The sequence below is a fragment of the Lissotriton vulgaris genome, chromosome 4_1 (assembly GCF_964263255.1).
Source record: "Lissotriton vulgaris chromosome 4_1, aLisVul1.2, whole genome shotgun sequence".
Lineage (NCBI taxonomy): Eukaryota > Metazoa > Chordata > Amphibia > Caudata > Salamandridae > Lissotriton > Lissotriton vulgaris.
The window spans coordinates 981,546,014-981,561,076 of record NC_141691.1 but is presented as its reverse complement, the minus strand read 5'-3'; the positions used below and the strand labels follow the sequence as shown (position 1 = coordinate 981,561,076).

The 15,063-nt window shown below is 42.0% G+C and overlaps 1 protein-coding gene across 2 annotated transcripts in view; it reads left to right on the top strand.

Moving 5' to 3' along the window:
* Positions 1-15,063, top strand: part of LOC147722779 (beta-Ala-His dipeptidase-like) — a 423,764-nt gene that overhangs the window by 57,689 nt on the left and 351,012 nt on the right. The window contains exon 1 of one of the 2 annotated variants that reach the window (XM_086965243.1): positions 1,246-1,297. The exons of the other annotated variant lie outside the window; for it this stretch is intronic. The gene's annotated coding sequence lies outside the window, so the exon portion shown is untranslated. Of the gene's footprint in view, positions 1-1,245; positions 1,298-15,063 lie in introns of those variants that run through there. 2 annotated transcript variants of the gene reach the window in all.

Below are 15,063 nucleotides of genomic sequence, written 5' to 3'. Positions count from 1 at the left end.
TACCGAGCTAATGCTTTTAGCCATGTTATCCACCTCTTATTGGATAACATGGCTAAGAACTGCTCCTGGGCAGGTGTTAGCTTTTGGAGATATTCGCGCTTAGCGCGGATATCTCCAAAAGTTGGTAATAGGAGATAGCGATGTTAGCGACTGTTTCCAGTCGCTGACATCTTGGCACGCCCACTTTGCATGTCATTAGTGATACATTTTTCTGACATGCAAAGCGGGGCCCAAGGTGGTCGCTATCTCCTACTAGCTGTCGCTAACTGGTGTTAGCGACAGCTAGGTAATAGGGAGATAATTTTATCTCCGCTTTCTTGGCTTTTAAAGCCAAAAAAGCGGAGATAAATCCCTTGATAATATGCCCCTCTATGTCCATGAGAAAACGTTTTCCCTTGGGGCAACATCCGAAACTCTTTAAACATGCTGAGTGTTCCCTCCTTAACACCCCTGGCAGCACATTTACTGCTGTTCTTGGCAGGAGCAAAGTTGCCTGCGTTTACCAGGTGCAAGGTTTATGTGAATGCCGAAACATGAACACTGCTTGTGCAGGGCGGCCCGTCATGAAACGCCCACATTCCTGCCAAGATCCTAAACATGCAAGTCGGTAAGTACCACCCCATTAGTGGAATTGTAGCAGACATAAGTACACTTGCAAATTCTACCAGTCGCAAATTTTGTGAATCAGGATTCGGATTCAACTTTCAGAAACTGCTTTTGTTTGTTCACAGATACACATGCTGCTCTGTGAATTGAGTCCTATGGAAGCGTGTGCAAAATCGTGCAATGATGCCCCCCACCCCCTGAAGTATGAGGAATATCAGTGAAAGAGCGCAACCCTATTAGTAAATTGCACACAATTAACAATCGGTATACCAAGTGACAATTGTGCAGAATTTCACACTGGTGTTGTTTCTGATCTACTGCATAATTTACACAACGCAAAATTGCCTGAATTTGTTCTTTTGGTATTTCGGTATGCCCATCTACCTTTTAAGCTATTATCTCTTACTAAAAGACTTAAAGAATGCAACTTCTTTAAAGGCGCTGCTGTCCTCCGGGGCAATCTCTAATCTCAAGCATGTTTGTGCAAAAACTGCCTGCTGCAGGACTTCTGTTAAACTCAGTCTCGGGTTAAGAGTTAATTTTTACCTCCACTGGCTTCCATTTTACAATTATAGCAAATCATTAGGAAAGATAAACTCGGCTTTATGAGTAACCTTATGTTTAAAAGAGTTCAAGTTTCATTGTGCTGACGTTTAGGAGAAGAGCAAGTCGGAAGAACGTGCCGAGCCAGGTAAGATTCATTTTCACGAATAACCATAATTTAATTCATTTTTCATACCTCCATGTACATTTAACAGGCAGCCAGGCCCGTGCTGTGAGTGCTGGGGTTTCCTTTTTTGTAGTAGGGCCTCATTTATGAGGTCGTGCGTCACTTTTACGCCGCCGGTGCGTCACTTTTTGTGGCGCACCAGTGGCGTAAAAAATGCACCTTGTTGCGCCATATTTACATAGTGACGCATCTAGGTAGATGCGTCACTTTGTAAACCATTGCGCCACATTATACCTGCGCCAGGTATAATATATGCAAGGGGGGCGTTTTGACGCAAGAAAGGGTCATGGAAGTGAAGCAGTGAAATCTATAAGATTTCACTGCGCCATTTCTTGGCCGCTAATGCGTCAAAATCTTACGCCTGTTTCATGGCAGGCGTAAGACTGATGTAGGCACTAACAACATGGGACTTGCCCATGTGAAAGTACACATTCCTGGAGTTGCGTTACTTGCGTCACTTGCGTTACTGACGTATCTGTAATTCCTTGCGACATGATGCGTCATATTATAAATATGAAGCATCAATCATGATGCAAAGAGTGCGCACTGAGAAGTGATGCATCGCTGTTTTCATGCAGCGATGCTTCAATTCTCATAAATAAGGCCCGTAGTCTTTAGTCAGAATCCCTTCAGGTAAAAAAAAAATAACCCCTTTACCGACACGAACAAACGGCCTGGACTGTTTTTAAATGATGTTGCTTTGAGTAGAAGTGAGTGACTTACTGGTTTGTACCCCCCCCGACTTACCACTGAATTCCAGTTCTACTTTTGTTGTATCCCCGACTTACAACGGAATTCCCTGAGTCCTGGATAATAGAACAACTGAGGTTCAGTGATGGGAAATAATACTGATTTTGAGGCAAAGTCATTTGCAGGAACAGATGAATCGGTCTGACTCCTTTGCTGCTCCAGGGCGAAATTCCTTGTGAGAACAATACTGTGAAAAATGAGTTACTCCATGAAAGAAATATGTTCTGGTCATAACTTTACAGATCCTCTAGGGGACTCCTTTAAGCCTAAATTCTATGCATTTCAATGAGGTGTGGGTGTCTCGGGGGTTCCTCAACGCAGTCTGCAGGGGGGCCTATCTCACATCATGCCACTGGAATAGTGTTGAAATCATAGCGAGCTTGGGAGCAAAGTCACCAATCATGCCCAAAAGAAGAAACGTGGCTTACCTTTTGCCACATAACTGGTAAGGTTAAATACAAGGTCCTTGCATTAATCTTAGAAATCTATCTTGAGCTTCTTTTCACTGCCCCATGTGTTTTACATTTTTTCTTTTTTTCTATTTTAAGAAATTTTATATAGCGAAAACTTGACCCAAAGGTATCGGGTATCAGAGCCCTTACATAGCACCAGTTGCATTACATAAGGACACATTCATTTTTTGTTAGGCACAGGGATACTAAGTGATTTGCCCAGAATCACAGGATGTTCAGCGCCATTGGCGAGACTCCGACCCGGTTCCCCAGAATCGAGGTGGACCGCCCTAGCCGTTAGGCCACCTACTCTCCCCAAATGCTCCCTTCTTCCTATGATGGAGCATGGGAGGTATGTACAAAATCTGACATTCTACATTCCCATAGCTGACTTGAGTGTCCAAAGGGGTCAATCAAGGTCACCCAGTAAGGCTAACAGTGGTGTCTGCAGTTATGATACTCCCATTCAAAATATTCCAAGATCTAAGATTCACCCATCGAGGTATTTATTTGACTTGCCCTTAAAATGTGGCTCTTCATGCTACCGGTTTACCGCATCTTGGTTAATAAAATTGTACTAACACTTTTTTAAACCTTGTTTAACCTAGAAATGATTTGTCCTTTTATTTTAAAATATATACACAAACAAACACACCCACATATACACCCACTCCCACACACAAACACACACCACACACACACAACACACATTTTCTTTAAGTGTACACCTAATTTTTGACTGGAAAATATTGAATATATCGAACTTTGCTGAGCTTCAACTAAAAAAATATTGAATGTTAGGATGGGTTCCCACTCCTATGACGAATCAATTACAAACAGTCAATGTTGCTTAGTCCCCCACCTATTTTTAGGGTTTGCTCCACAGTTTCTATAATGAGGGTTAGCTAGCTAAGGTGTCTGTCGCTGTCTGATTGGCCCTTTATGAAATGGATTAATTTGTTGTTTATGTAGGTTAGGGGATTGAGGTACTATTGTTACTGCAGGGTTTTTCAATTGAAAACAAACAAGAATGAAGGTGCCTCGTCCGGCTTCATTGTAGGTATTATGGCATGGCAGCCCATGAAAATTCTGGTGAACCTGGCTCACGTGACTGTAGCTTAATAGTGCAGTGCTGCTACTCCTTTTTACCTCAGTGACTAGCAAAAGTGGAAGTCTCAATCAATGTGAAAGGTTGGTTGAGTAGTACACTGGTCCCTCGTACCTTCTGGGCCCCAACAATGATAGCCATTAGCCAGTTAGAATAAGGAGGAAAAAAGTGAGACCTATCCCAATGACCTAGTTTACATTAATTACCTTTTAATAAATCAGGGTTTTAATGTCGCATTTTAAATTGTTTGCTTTTGTCTATTCTATGTTTATAACTACTGCAATATTATTGTTGCTAACAAATGTTATATTAATTTTAATATTTTTTGTATAGAATGCTTTTATGGTTTTAATTTACCAAAGAAAGTACTTTTGACTGACTGACTGACTGATAGCGAGGCCCCACCTTTACCTCAACCCTACATCATTTATGTACACTCAGCACCACAGAATCACTCCCAGTTTACCATACATTAATCACCCCCTGTGGTATTACAACAAATATTAATACTCATTTAATTATTTAATTTTTCTGAACATCAGCTACCATTTTACCACTTAGCATCCCTGCACTACAGTCAGTGAGGTACACTTCATTAACACTTGTGTGTGAGTGTATGTAGGGTATACTGCTGTTTTTCTCTATAATTCAGGTTCAACAATTTTAATGCTCAACTTCCCCAACGTTGCATTGCTCAGGATGCTTGAGGTGGTTGCTATGGGTTGCTGTCCCTTTGTGTTGTTATTGCAACGCAGTGTGGGAGTCACCTCACCTTTACTTCAATACTTGAAGTGTTGCCCTGCCCACATTAGTCTAGTGTACAGCACATTACTGAGAACTGAAGTGATCAGTCAGGACCCAGCTGAGAGCGCCCTGTCAGCAGGCTTTAGCAATCAGCTTTATTCTTTGTACCTTTGTCCTCCCTTTTCATATCAGTAAACATAGCAGGTCTTAGGAAAAAGGTTAGTGGTGTGCATGGGAACCACTGCTGAATTAGCCTAGTCAGGCTCTATTTGTGTATGTTGGAGTGCAGTCATTAAGGGACACATTTATGAGGAATTGGTATAGGGGAGCACTGCAAGTCTTCTTGCTGTGCTGCCCTACGTCAATGTGAAAGGGCAGAAATGCACCGTATTTATGAAATACAGATCTTTCCTGTCCTTTCCTTCTGTGCTGGCACATAATTTGATCCCTAACACAAACGTAGGCACCCTTGCATCATGGTGCAAGGGAGCCTCCGTTGCAGGCAGGATTGTTTTTGTGCAGGAAGGGGCACCTTGCTGCACAGAAACATTTCAGAGAGGCTTTTTCCTCTTTCCATGAGGGCTGCATAAGGAAAAGAAAAGAAAGAGGAAAAAACTAGGAGAAATGAACAATTTTTTTCTTTTTACGCCTGCTCTGGGGAGGCATGTGGTTTTGTCCCTGCCCCAGGTTTATGTGATTAAGTAAATCTGGGGAAGCGTGGAAATCTATAGGTGTTGTGTGGGAAACCCCACCACAATGCCAATGGAATGCCTCCTTGCGATGCTTCATCTTAATCTATATCTATGAGGCCATGCAAAGTCACACGGAGTGGCTTTGCGTCGTCTCATAGATATGATTGAGACGCTTGCGCTGCTGAAGCAACAAAATAAAGTGATGCTTCGGTGGCGCAAACCTCTCATAAATAAGTCCCTATGGACCATATCTATCAAGGGATTGTGCATTGTGCCACCTTAAGAGACCCCTCACCACACTCATGAGAACTGCCATTGCAGGATGCGTGACATGGTGCAGAGAAAAGTGAAGACACGACATGGGACTCCTCCTGGGACTCCTCCTGTGTGCCACGGCTGCAGACACTGCAAACACAACAAGTGATGGACCGAATGTGGATCAATGTCACACACTCGCCCCAGTCCAAGGATCTGGGCCTAAATCCATCGTTATTTTGCACTCCACACCACCCTGGGTTAGACAATGGCGATATGCAAATCAGCTCTGACCCTGAGCCTCATGGGAACAGTCCAGTCCGAACTACAAAAGCCATGTCCTTCCCAGAACGGAATCAAGCATCCGAGGACCGGACCGGTTTCGAGGTAACACCTCTCATCAGACACTGCATGCAATATAAGTGTGCATTATATTACATGTGAGGAAATATCTGCATGAGCATATATGAAGAATATGAGAAGAAATATGAGTAAAAGAATCGAGACCTGAGGACAAGCTGCAGACTTTTTGGCTCCAAACCCTGCCTGCCTGCACCTGCCCCTATGAACGTGACAAACCAACTCATCCTGCTGCTGTGCATCTGCTGATACCCCTGGTGGACGGCCAACTCTTCACAAAGTGCCAGCAAATCTCCCTCAGAGTAGAGAAGCTTCTCATCTGCAGCTTGCAGGCACCAAACAGCAAAGTCCAGTCTACCGTTCTGCCGCTCCCCAGTCTCGCCGGCACAACAGCCACCCATGAAGAGGTCACCATGCTCCAGGAGGTCAGATCCATCTCTCTACCAAGTGAGAAGACGCCAGGGCCAACCGGAGCCGCAAAGCACTAATACCTGGGTTACCAGACCCATTGTAGCAATCAAAGACTGTTTGTGTCTAATCCTGACCCCCATTGACTCCAAGACAGAACAGCCATTGAGGGAAATTAGCATAACAGAGACCCACTTCCATACTGGCTCAGCTGTCCTGATTTTGTCACCTTAACTGGCGAGACCAAAAACAGTGAATGCCTGTGATTCACAAGCCCATGCAACCTAACCACTCTGCACCAGAGCATCCTAGCCTGGATTCCCAAGAACCAACTATATTTCTTTTCTCCCAGACCCAGACTCCCATTGGGAGCTCCCAGACTAGTCCCCAAGTCCCGCCCTACAGCCTGATTCTAGGTGCCCCCCTCTCTCCTTTGGTGTAGCACACAGAGTTACCAACCAGCACCTTTGACCCTGGACACTTCAGGGCAGTTGCAGTCTAACTGCTGGTGGTTATTTGGACTTTGGCCCCCTAGCATCTGAAATCCTGGAGGGGACCCAGGGTAACATTTTGCAAGTAACTGTATGCAATGTAGGCTTTTTATCCCATAAGGAAGCATTACTGCATAAAGACGCATTTAAGTGTGCTTTTTATTTATCTGTGAAAATCAATGTCTCGAAATCTAATCACTTGATGATGAAGTTCTTTGTGTTGAAAATTAAATAGAAATATGTTATTTTTCTAAAATGTTCTCGGATTTATCCTTTTGTGTGTCTCATTTATTGCCTCTGTGAGTGCAACAAATGCTCAGCACTACTCTCTGATAAGCCTAAACTGCTTGCCCACCCTACCCCAAAGGAAAGCATTTGGGTTTGTTATTTGTGCCTCTGTAAACCAATACGGGTTGCCTCTATTCTCTGCACAGTGTACCTCATTTGTGTACCCTTCGTAGAGAGCCAGCTTCCTACACATTACATACGAAACAAGTTAGTAGTATGTGTTTGTACACACGTCAGTCCCTTCTCGATGGTGTGTGTGCTTTTGAACTCTGCATGTAGATTTGGGTATGAGTTTGTGCATACAGTGGGTGTGTGCATGTGCTGTATTTGTTCTACTGAGGAACTGTGGGGTTTGTTTGTGCTTTTAAACAAGCAGCACTGGTGCATCTATACCTGGGTATATATACTTGTGCGTGTACATATATGGTTTAGAGTCTGCATGTGTGTGTACCAGCATGAGGCTTGAGAGTGCTTGAGATTATGGAAGTCATACTACTTGAGCATGGATGAATAAGTGTGTGAATTACTGAGTGTGAACAGGTGTGCATGATTAAGTGTGCAAGACAGTTACAGCAAGTACAACTGAGTGCCAGGATGTATTACTAAGCTCAAATTGGCATGTCTGTGTGTGGCCTGGCAGGGGATCATCATGGAGAGGCTTTTGGCCTAGCCATGAATCGGCTTTACTGTGCACAACAAAGACCAAACATGGATTGCAAACTGTGCCAAACTGCAAGTGCAATGGCAGTCTACCCATCATGCAACTGGAGGAGCACCTTTAAGACTCCATCCCTTACACTTCATCAATGCGCCATTTGAATTTATATTTGCCATTATATCCAATGTGCCTTAATAAGATTAACGTGTGTGAACATATATTGAAGTATTAATGTGAGTCAGCATTAATGAAATGTAACCATTGAGAAATTGAAGCTTATAAACATGTGAACTAATGCTCAGTTTAAGATGAAGATGTATTCTGTATTCACGTTGCATTTAAAGTTTAAGTGAATTTTACACATTAAGTCTGAAAGTCATATATGAAGGTGTAATCATGTATGCTTTTATTTAGGTTTCCATTTACTTTTGATCTCTATGTGCACATGCATAACCATGTACTGGAAGTGTGCATTTAAATGTTTAGTTAAAGTTAGCCTGACCAAAGAAAGGCTTTGTTATTTTGAAATATGATTTGCTTGGTTAGAGTGTTCTTTCTTTTGCATGTCCATTCTCAAGGATTCATTAGCTAGAGAAAATTAATATTGTTGCCTGTATTAGTTTCTTTTTATGTTCAAGATATTACCATTATTCGTTTTTTAATAATGAGAAGCAATACAGAGGAAATGAGGAGGGAGAAGAAAAATCACATAAAACACCTGACCATTGCATGATGTGTACATAATTGTGGTACCTACAATTTTTGATGTTAAAATATATAAAAAAACAATAGATGTAAACCTAACTCTCAGGATGTAACAGAAGCAAGTGACGTTGAGCCATGACAGAGTATAGGACTGGATAAGATGAAACATATGTAATTACAAAGTGTACACATCTCAACATGTGTTCCAGATGTGGTGTCAAAGAAGAAAGGGGGATAGAGAGGACAGGGGAGAGAAGAGGAATCATGTGATACCGTGGATGGGAGGTATCGAGGACTTAAATGTTGCTAGTAAGATATTGGATTAGTGGCCCGGAGGAGATTGAGGGCTTTCTCTTTCAAAGGATGTGTTGCGGATAAAAAGGTCAAGTTTACCCTAAATACATTAGGAGGTTGCAAGGTAACCTCTGTTATGCGATTGAGATATGTGCATGCTCTGTAGATAGGTTACCCAGGCCCACCAGGTATGATTGGGTACGCTATTAGTAGATTTCCAGTCAAGCAGAATTACCTTAATAGCGATGGTGAGCAAGGATCAGGGAGGGAAAGGTCCAATTGCAGGGAGCTCAATGAGGGATCTGCCAGCTGAGGACATGGGAGGAATATCAGGAGGAATAGTGGAATAGCTTGTCCAAGAAACGTTTGTAACTGTGAAGACACATGCCACCAGTAAGGTTGTAGCTGAGGGTAAGAGAAGAACATACGTTCTTTGTTTCCAGGGGACGAGTCACTTGTCCAACATGTATTAGAATCCTTCAGGTTCAACCAAAACAGGTTTGCCAGGGTCCAAAACACGAGATTAGCTGAAAAAACCTCTGGTCTGGGTTAGGGTTGGAATCAGTTTGTGTTGAAGTAGTAGTGATCCTACTTTGGACCAAGTGTCCGTGTCCGGTGGGACAAGGTTGTTGTCTCTACTAGTTTCTTGAAAGTAAGGACCAAGAAGAGAAATCTTGGCAAGAAGCATGAAGACCTAATGACCTCCTATTCATTGTGTATCAAGAATGGAGGGATGCTTATGGTTGCAGCAACTGTCCAAGTTCTGTGTGATGGGAAAGTCTAGTAATGTTGCAAATGCACATCATGATGATTGAGATGATTGGTCTCTGGAGGGGTGGACAGAGATATGATTGTTGCAGAATTTTCCGTCTGTTTTAATTAGTGTTCACCATTAGAGGTGAGAGCAGATTGTCTTCGACTTTGAGGGGTTATCGACCTATCTGCCTCCTTTGTTCTCGCAAGTGTGAAGCTTTCTGCTCAAAACATATTCCAATGCTGGGAGACTTCTACTGGAGTCTTCACTTTGCTGGCACCCTTCCTCATTTCCACATTTCCTTGAAACCATATACTAGGAACCATCCTTATGCTAATTTAGAGCCCTGTTTAGATTACTTTAAAACGTATTCATCTTTGAGAGAGAGAATCAGAGTTTCTTTAAGGAATGCACATTTCTAGTTCTCAGTTACTGTATTACTGGGGCTGTGATTAATTTGTATCTTATCCTACTGAGACTGAACTGATTGCGGTATTTTATCTTGCCAGTTGTAATTCTGTAACTTTTTAATATTATATGACATGCACATATATATCGGATTGACTAGTATTTGGAAATAAACTACTTAACTTTGATTATTGATTCCTGGTACATATTATGGGCCAAATGGGCTTCACAATAGTTGAATTGTTTACCTTTCTAACTCCCATTTCATCTTAGTCAATTTAAAAAGATCCATCAACTGAGAGATTGTAAATCACACTTCTGCATGCTCTCACAACTGAGATACAGGACAAAAAAATAGAGTTGAACATAAAGTGATAGTGGTACACCATTGGCTATAACACAGTACAGCACAGGTCAATACAGTAAGCAGCCATTACAGGCAGATTAGTGATCAGTGCAATCACAATTCTTCAGATTAAATATCAGCAGGCTGTAGTCACAATATAGAACAATAGATAATACACAATAGCACAGAGCTACTTTACCTCAGGGTCAGACTGGCCACCAGGGCAGTCAGGCAGTTACCAATGGACTGGTCTGACAGAAAATGGGTGGTCCTGTTTTTTGTCCGTTTTTGGGCTTGTTTTCTGGCCATGCGGGCTGGGTTTTACTGATAGTTTCCTAAATATCACAACAAGCATTGCCTGCAGCAAATACAAATGTCTGTAATCTCCCATACCAGGCAAAAATCGCCATATCATTACAAGTTTAAATCTAACCCAATTTTCAATTATGGGCCACTTTTTTAGCTATCTGTTAATAGCGCCACTTTAAATTTTGTGCCCAGGCTTATTTCGTATCCCAGTCAGACACTGATTGAATGCATATTTAAGTCTTCTGGTAGTTTGTAGATACCAAGGCAATCAAGTGTCTGATACAACATACTCTGCTACTCAGGTGAAGGTAGTATGTTACTCCTCTCCCAGGGACTCTTGTTCCGCACTCATAGTCAAGTAAATGATAAAGCGGATATATATTCCTAGAGTGAGAATTATTGACCATTAAATCCAAGCATCCCTCAAGTTGCTCCTTGCAGTACACAAAATCTTCTATCCAGCACTTTCTTTGAAGGGGAGAATTTCTTACCCCTGTGTACCCCCCCCCCCCCCCCCCCCCACACACACACTTTGACAGTAAAAACATACGGGCCATTAGGTATCTCATCCCAGCAATGTAAGCTCTTGTAGACAAAACTTTCAATGCATCATTGACTGACTCTAGACCCCAGTGGTGGCTGCACAGAGGAGACATTGCCACGGGCAAAGGACCTCTTGTGCTGACAGATATAATTATGGCTGTAAGATTGCTTCACGTAGACAGAAAGCCATGTTTTGATTCAATGGGTTTGAATTTTACAAATAATCACTAACAAAGAATACAAGACCAGACAGCACATATGTGTTAAAAGCAAGCTCATGACTTGAAATATGCTGTACCACTTGTGGCGAAGTGATAAACCAGCCCTAGTGACCATTTACGGGCCTGTGAGTCCACCATTACTGCAAATAATACTGGAGTGCTACACACATATGCTAACATGTTAAAGCTGTAATGAGGGTAATTTTTCAATAAAACTGTGCTATTCTGTTATTTTGTTGGGCAGCACTCAAATCTCAAGAACACAAAAAGGGAGTCATAAACATGGTTCAACAAAGAGTGCAGGAACTCTTGCATCCAATTTAGCCAAACCAATAAAACCAAAAGACAGTGGGTAAATTAGAATGACAAGGAAGAGTAATACGTCAGCCTTACAAAAAGAGAGAAGGATGAATCCTGCTGGCAGTCAATAAAAGAAGCTTGTGCTGCCAGAGACTCAAAATAGTTTTGGTCAGTGATTGCATGCAGCAATGAAGTAGGGGCTCCACCTCCCCCAAACCATATCTTGGCTTCAACCTGGTACAACAATTTTAAAAAACTTTGCTGAGACTCTGATAGATCTCCACTGGTGGGAGTTGTCAATGAACCATCTGAGACCCCTGGTAGTGACCTCTTCTCACTGGGAGATATTAAGGCCTCTGTTGGCTGAAAAATGCAGGTAAAATCCCCAGGTCCTGATGGTATACCGGGGGGGGGGCTCTTTCTATACGACAACCTTAGTTGGTCTTGTTTCTTCTTACTACTTTTAAATGCCATGGCAAGAGGTGCCCCGATCCCAGGGTCCTGGAGAGGGGCTGAGGTGGTACCCTCATATAAAAAAGGGGACAGAGAACAACCGAGCAACTACAGGCCTATCAGCCTAATAGAAGCAATACAAAATGTATTTTGTCGAACCCTTCTGCAAAACATACAGGCTTGGGCTGATGAAAAAGCTATTTCATCACTGTACCAAGCAGGTTTCAGAGAAAATATCGGAATAATAGATCAGATTCTCTGCCTTCTCCTTCTATATTGGAAAGTTGTGGTCATTGGTTAGGGCAGTTTGTATATTGCCTTCATTGACCTAAAGTTGGCTTTTGACTTAGTACCTAGACAGAAGCTATGGCAAGTCCTTAGGAAAATGGGAATCCCAACCGAACAAGGCGTAAAATTATCCAAGAAAATGAGATGGAAACCCCAGGTAACAAAGGCGGCCCTGAAGTACAAGCAGATAACAGAGGTCCTGAGGAAAGAACACCCCTTCTCGTCAAGTAAACCGGTTTACAATCTAAACGCAGTTGGTTCTGCTTTGTATGGGACAGAATTATGGGGTTTCCACAAATTAGAGAGCTTAAGAGATCAGCACATACATTCCTAAGAAGTTTAGTGATGTTGGCCCAGAACACCCTGCTTCATCCCCTTATGTTAGATATGGGAAGACAATCTATCACCGACATAGCCTAGCTTCGCCCATTGCTATTTTGGGCATGAATTAGGTCGACCCCAGAACTTTCCTCATATGCTGATGCTATGGCGGATGTAGTCCGCCTGGATATCGGTAAAAATATCAGTTTGGCTGGGCAATATAAGGGGGCTCCTAATAGACATAGAGTTGCATGGTGCCTGGGACAACTCAAATCCATCTTTGCTCCAAAAAAAGCTTAGTAAAGAGGCACTACTGGGACTGGGTTACACAGGTAGGTTGCCAGAGATCTTCTTGGGGGAAGCTAACAATAGAATTTAGACTCCACAAACAGATCAGCTTCTTGGAGCCTTACCTTGACTTAATACAAACACCACATGACAGAATTCAGATTAGATTAAGCTCCCTCCCTCTGAATTACTTCTAACGTAGATGGCACAGCAATGCACCAATATTGGCAAACTGTCCCGAATGCAAGGCTCCCAACGAAACCATGGTCCATGTCATGCTTGCTTGCTCAGCTTACGCATGGACTAGATCAGAAGCGTGGAGAAGCGTGGCTCAATGGTTAGAGCGGCAGACCCTAATGCAGAGGTCTGGCCCGGGACCAGGGTTCAATTCCAGCCTCGGTGGCTCTTGACCTCGATTTCCCCGGACCTGATAATTCTCTCCTCGGTGCCTAGTCTAATCATGGGTCCCACTCTGTGACTCTGGGCAATAGCTTGCTTAATCTCCACAACGGCCCCAGCAGCGCTTGGATGCCTTGCTTCACCTTGGGGGTGCCCAGGAGTGGACATTTCACAGGAAAGCCAAGATGGATTCCACAGCGGTATGAATACAGCGCTATGAGACCTCTGGGTAGAAGTGCGCTATATAAATACAAACACATTTACATCAAAATGGCTAAAATCGATTTGCAAACAAATGGGAACACACAACTATCAGGAGGCCATGCCAATCTTTAAATCAGACACACGACCCCTGTATGCCTGTGCTGTTGCTAAGTTTCTCAGTCACATGTGGGGTATTCAGAAAAGGCTTCAAGGCGGAAAACTATGGTGGGGGTCAGTATCATTTGGATATTTTTCGAACCTTACAGTGCCGCCCAATTAGCACAATGCATTACTCATGTACAACTATCTTTTGAGATGTTCGGTTCGAGCCTCAAGTCCGTGTATCTCATTTTTAATTTTCTTTGGGATATGAAGTGCCAATTAATGGTGTGGGGCCTTTATTTGTTGTTTGATTGAAATCACTTACCAGTGCCACATTTGTAGAGCAGATGTGTGCCCACGGGGACAATAATACTGTTTGTGTTCTTATTTTGTCAATTTTTCCGTGGCACAGTTAATTGATGTTCTTGCTAATATGCTGGTATAGAGTTTCAAGTATTGTAATTCTTTCCGAATCTCACATTGCCGCCCAAATAGCACAATGCATTAATTATGTACAACTATCTTTTGGGATGGCCGGTTCGAGCCCCAAGCCCGTGTATTTCATTAATTTGAATATGGGGTATGAAGTGCCAATTTGATTTGTAAAATTTGAATTTAAATTGATTAATTCTGCATGCTTTAACAAGATGAATAACAACTATGAACTGGAAAGGTATATTGCATGTAAAATCACGGATAAGACACACAAAGTCGAAGTACATTGTTTATTTTCATTATCACGTGTCACTTTACTTTACTTTATTAACACTATTGAAATGCACATTTCTTGCCCGTGAGGAAGGAGTGTTTTACTCCGAAACGCGTAGGTCCTTGTGCTCGCAATAAACTGCACTTTGAATCGTGGCCACGGCTCCTGTGTGGTTTCTTCCCGGGACTGGAGGAGGGAACCTGCTGGCGAAAACTGTGTTAATATACGGGGCTGGCTACCCCTGCCGTGTGCCCGCCGAACAAGAGGCTTGGGGAATAGCCACAATTGGGTGTTTGATTGATATATATATATATATATATATATATATATATATATATATATATATATATATATATATATATATATATATATATATATATATATATATATATATATATATATATATATATATATATTCACTGAAAAAACCATAGGTTTCACACTAGTTATAGTTAGGAATTAGCATTCACAAAACCTAAGAAATTCACTGAAAAAACCATAGGTTTCACACCAGTTATAGTTAACTGAAAATTTTACTGTCATAAAACCATTGAAATTCCACGTTATAGTTAGTTGGACTCACTATAACTTGCCCGTGCAATGCACTGCTGATGACGTCACATATTACATCACTCATGACATGGTCAGTGACATCACTCATGACATCACTGATGACACCATCCAGTGAATGTGTGTCTTTCTGAAAAATAAATATGTTTTATATATGTATATGTAAAGGTTGATGGAAGAGTAAATGTTTAAATAAGTGTCTAAAAAGATATATTTTTTTTAAAAAATGATTGGTTAACTGGCTTATTAAGTGTATCTTAGTGAATACATATATTAGCGAGTAATGTTTAAATATTTAAATATATGT